Consider the following 6,000-nt stretch of genomic DNA (forward strand, 5'->3'; position numbering starts at 1 on the left):
TTTGAAGTGTTTTCAGCAAAAGGATGATTATTTTGTTCATTCATCAGTGCTTCACTAGGTATCTCCTCTGTGCCAGCAACCCAGGGTGCTGAGACTGATACACAGAATAGAGCACCTGACTGATGGGGGAGGTCATCTTCTAGAGACAAGTAGTACAATAGGTCTGTAAGCTGTATATGGAGAGACCACTGCATGAGACATTTGAGCAGAGCCCTGAAAGATAAGTGGGAGCTTGCCATGAAGACATGCACATTCCAGGGAAATGAAAACTCAATTTTAGTGTTGTTACCTCCTTAGGAGACTTTGACTCCTTAGTCTTATTTAGATATCCCTCTTCTGTGTTCCTATAGCATACATCTATTGTAGAACTGTCCTCTCTGCCTGGTCTTCATTAAGTATTCAGTAAATGAATGAATGATGACTGAAAGAATGGATGACTGAGTTAATGAACATACAAAAGGCACAGAAGTGTAACCCAGTCTGGGCTGTTCAGGGAATTGCTTATGTGGCTACAAGATAGGACCCAGAGAAGTGGGGACAAGCCTACTGTAAAAAGGATGGAGAGATAGGTCAGGGTAAAATAACAGAGGACATTGTATACCACCCTAGGAATGTGGACTCTATTATTTTAGCAACTTCTTGTTGGCACATACTACATACCAATCCTGTGTTAGGTTTTTTTTTGAACAAAAAATTTAAAGTGTGTTGGAAAGCTACAGAAGGTAAGGCCCAGAATGCGATGAGAATGTAATGGTGGTGGATGGGATGGGGCACAGGGGAAGCTGACATGATCTGGAGATTCACGGAGGGCCTGTCTAGGGAAAGAGTGGATGGAAAGATGTCCCAGGGTGAGGAGGTCCTTGTGAAAAGGGAAGGGACCATTGAGAGAGTGAAGAAAGAACGCCAGTCTGGCTACAGCTTATGGATTGGAATGAGTGAGGAGAGAAGAGTTTCTGGGATTGGTGCTGGAGAGGCAGGCAGAGGCCAGTTTATGGAGGGTCTTATTAGTCATGGTAAGATCTGGGGCTCTGTCCTAAGTTAGTGGGAGACACTGAAAGAATTAAGCATGGGAGTGACAAAACCAGAAATGTTTTTAAAAGGTGGAGAGAAGTGGACAGATATTCAAGAGAATATAGCAATTGAATTAATTGCTTATTGACTGGATATAATATGTGAGAGCAACAAAGGTATAAGAGGTCTCCTAGATTTCTGGATGGATAGTTTATCATTTACTCAGGAACAGGAGATGAAGAAAGGACTTTCAAGGTCAAAGATGAGAGCAGTTGCATGGATGGTGATGGAACTCAGAGGGATATAGGGGAGCACAGGAACCTGGGCGTGGATGAGATTGCAAGGAAAGTAGATTAAGTAAAAAGACAATCAAGGTGGAATTTTGGAGAAAAATCCAGAGGATCCTGAACATAAGTGGCCAAAGAGGCTGGTTAAAAACTAGGAGATGCTGACATCATAGAAACTAAGAGAAGAAAAAGGAAGAAAAAAAATGGCAGATATGGTTAACACTATCAAATGTGGTTTCAGTTTTTTAATAAGGACTGAAAGTGGTTAACTGGATTTGGCAATTAGGATATCTCTGAAAAGGACCATCTAAAACTCTACTAAACTCTGAATATGCTATTTTGTAGATCTTACCCCATATTATAGTAAACATTAAAATGTACTAAGTTCTACATTAAATGTATATATAGGGGCACCTGAGTGGCTCAGCTGGTTAAGCATCTGACTTCAGCTCAGGTCATGATCTCACGATTCTTGAGTTCAAGCCCCACATTGGGCTCTCTACAGTCAGCACACAGAGCCTGCTTCAGATCTCCTGTCCCCTTCTCTTTCTCTGTCTCTCTCTCTCAAAAAAAATTTTTTTTAATGTCTATATAAATTTAGGTATACAATGTTTTTCCTTATGAAATCATCACTAATTAAAATTTTCTGGTTTTCCTTTTGTATTTGAGCCAGTTTTTCCTGTAGATCTCACTTTGTAGATTCTTGAAAATTACAAGGACCTAGGCCCCTATCAATGATGACCACAATCAGAGTAAGCTATGGTGGGTTATGGAATGAGTGATGAAGCAAATATCATAAGTATGGACTTCTCTTTCACAAGAATAACTGGGAAAAAAAGAAAGAGAGAGAAGCAAAGAAGAGCATAAAGTCCAGGGAAGCTCTAATTTATTTAAGATTAGAGCTTTTCACACAGTTGAGAAGAAAAAAAAGCAACCAGACAATTATTTTTTAGAAAAGGGTTAATGATGAAAGAGATAGTAGGAATATTTGGTCAAAACACTACTTTAAGAGATAGCAGATAGGAAGCAATCTAGAAGTAGGATTCACCATCTTAAAAAGCCCTCTTTCTCTGAGTCCAAATGGAAGGAGAGCAGGACAAGTGGGTGTACAGATAGATGTTCACATTCTATAACTATCGTTAGTAATGAAATGTATGAATCAAGACTATCAAGTAACTCCAATACCACCATTCAGTGTTGTTCTTCTAAAGATCGGCAAATATAGGAGTGGCATGGGAAGCTTATGGCAGTTAACAACTCTGTGTTTCATAAATAATCCCAAAGTACTGTGATGTAGAGTGCTGTGTAGATGTCTGTTGGGGTTTGGCTCTTATTCTTTTATGAGCCAAGAAGAGGCAAGTACAGTCTAGGAGTAAAATGCCCACCTGTGTCAAGCAAATTGACTTGTCAAAGGCACCATCTGATAGATTAGTTGATTTACACAGAGAAAGCAGGAGGTATATGGAAAATGCATTAACTCTTTGGGGCCACTGGGGCAACATTAGTAAATCATTGCTACAGTCCTAAATGGTTCCCCTAATGGTCCCAAAGAGTAAATGCATCCCCCAAAGAGTCTCAGATGGTCCCAGGTGGTCATTCGTCCTCTGAGACTGGAGTGATTACAAATGCTTTTCAAGAGCTGGGTTAGTGGCCCGATTCCCAGGTAAGGAAACAGAATATTCTTCTAGGTTACTTGACCAGTTACTGACAGAGCTTAGATTAGATATTAGCTAGCTAAAGTGGCTAGCTAATAATTAGCACTGCTGCTCTGATACCAGTAGGTATTCCAGTCACCATCAACATAGTAAATATTTGTCATTCAAAATGTAATTGTTCACAGTGAAATACTGTGCATTTATTTCTATGGGGTAGGGAAGTGGTTCCAATAAGATGGGATTGAATGATCTTTGGAAAAATGTTTCTTTTGGTTGTGGCTTTTTGTTGTCAGATGGTTGTAGGTTGTAAAACTCAAGCTAATAAAAGAGGTGGAAGTTTTTCATAATTAATATTGGGAGTTGCTACCCAAGTTTTGTGAGTTTATCAGGCACATGCATCAAATAAATTATATTATTTTGGGAGGTGTTGCTCAAAGAGTCACCAGTGTTTCAGAGCTGACAGAACCTTTGAAATCCTCAACTCAAGGGTGCTTATTTTATAAATGAAAAAACTGACCCTAGAGTAGCCCAGCTAGACTTTTGCCTTAAGCTTATGAAGTGAGAATGCCCAGTTACCTGAAGGCAACAGAGAAAGAAAGCCACAGGACTTCAAGTCTAGATGCCACTTCCAGAGTGGTGGTGAAGATAGCATTGCATATGGTCATTATTAGAACCTGGGTTTATTATAAAAAAGGCCACCAATTCTTCGCAACACATACATTTAGTTACCAGGCCTTCTCTACCTTTAAAAGAAATGATGATGTAGAAAATAAAAAAGAAAGTTTACAGAAGATAAGCATATAAAATTTGAGTCAACAAAGTTCCATTCCAGGGATTATCTACGTCTGTACCTCAAAAGCTTACTTGCATGGCCAAGGGCTTCTAGAAATTTCATGACCAGATGTCCAAGTGTGAATCTTCTAAAAAGAGAAAAATAAAAGCTGCAATAATAAATTATGCTCTGTGAGCACAATTAAATTTTTATTATTTTTGATGACGTTTCCTAGTGTATTATGAGTGTGCTATTATAAAGCTTACTTAGAATAGCAGTGGTCTGTATAATCTTTTGTCAGTAGACCAAGAATAAAGGCAGCTCAGGGTTCTGGGATTACACAGAATAAGACATTAGTTTTTTGTGGGGTTTTTTTTTGGTTTGTATTTGGTGATTAGTTTAGGGCCTAAGTCCCAAAGTAGCCCATTTTAATCAAGAGTAGAACTTCCTTGTTGATGTCCTGGCTGAGTTCAGTGAGATTTACAAACACAGAAAAAGCAGACTTGAATACAGGGAGAAGGGTGGCTTGAAAAGGAAATTCAGCTTCCTTGCTTAAATAAGAGATACATATGACTAGTAATCAAAGTAAATATAAGGATCAAATAATTATAATTGTATTAATCTCTTTGGGGATTTGGGACCTTTCTACTATCTATAAACTAAGAATCACTGTTAGTGAATTTATTAATTAATAATAATCTCATAATACATATCATCTTACACATTATAAACTGCTTTCACCTATTATGATTTTGTTTGATGTTCACAACAAATGTGACATGAGCAGGGTAAATGTTATTCTCCTCATTTAACAGATGAGTAAGTTATATCTGCAAAGGGTTCAAAGCTGCTTCCATATACAACACTGCCTCTATAGGTGCGATTAGCAATCTCTTCGTAGTGAATAATAAATTCTTTACTCTTGTAAGGGCTGAACCTTCAAGCAAGACTGTCTTTAATATAAATGTTGACTGAAGATGTGCCCATCCTTCCCTGGAAACATACGAATTGTGCCACAAACATGTCTTCATGAAATTCAAGCAGGCTACCTCTTTCTAGCAATAAAGACTGAAATAAAGAGAGTGTAGATTAAACATGTTTTCAGTTGATGGTAGAAATGTAAAGAGGATCCTAATCAATGAATTTATTAATAACTCTCCCCACTTTGCTGGATGCCCAGTTATCAAAGCCCATGAGTTTTAGACTTTGGCCATAGCATTGACCTATTTCTCCAAAAGCCATTTTAATTCATACCCGAGTTAAGATTACCAAAGTTGCACAGTGCACTTTCGCCAGCCTGGTGGAGGTTATGAATGCCTCCAGACTGATGCTGCCTACAATATTCTTTGCATGCCAGCTGTTGTGCTCCGCTGATCCCCCAATTTGCATATGGTACATTACTCAACAAGAGAGTTTTTTCTTTCTGTTTCACCAAATGCAGGTGTGCGGTCATTCTGTGAGAGCTCTCATACTCAGTCATGTAAATTACCCCCGAGGTCCAGGGTCTGAAAAAATCAGTTTTTATAAAAACAATGAAAAAACATATTTGTACTTATTTTTTTTCTGTCCTCTGAAAGTCTTCTTCCTGTTCACAGCAACCTCATACATGGAACCAGTCATTGTAGGAAGGGTGGTTTTTTTTGGTTTTTTGTTTGTTTGTTTGCTTTAGCTGGTGTAGGTTTGTAGAAAATTTTCCTTCCCAAACCATAAATAAGTAATGAAATATATTTGTTCACTTTGCTTTCTGAAAAACCCACCAAATTTCTTATTTTTACTTCTAAAATCTTCCCAGATACTTAAGAATTCTTGGACTCTATATCTTTTCAAGTATTACTGTTTTCTTCTGCAGCCATTTCCTATAAAATACGCATTTCTCACACCAAGAACTCCAAACTGAAGTACTCAGGTGAAAAAAAAATCTGTCTTCTTCCTCAATTACATTTATGTTCACGGATGCTAACTGGAGTAAAATAAAGGGACTAGGAACCTTTAACCATTATAGAAAGCCTTTAGTCTTAATTCAGTATTACTATAATCAGAAGCTCTGAGGATATATAAAAAACAAATATTTATCCTATGCGCAAATCAGACCCACTAATGCTATTTTATCTTGTTCTTTTAAAATGTTAAAAATTATATCCCGTATAATGTGTGATTTTCATGCAAAGAATTTCATTAGTAACTCAGATTTCATTCACTATCAAATATGATTTTTAACTTACTGTTTCTCAATAAATATAAAATAAATTAAACTTTTTTTTAGCATAAATTATTG

Source organism: Panthera uncia, chromosome A2 (genome assembly GCF_023721935.1).
Source record: "Panthera uncia isolate 11264 chromosome A2, Puncia_PCG_1.0, whole genome shotgun sequence".
In the NCBI taxonomy this organism is placed as follows: Eukaryota; Metazoa; Chordata; class Mammalia; order Carnivora; family Felidae; genus Panthera; species Panthera uncia.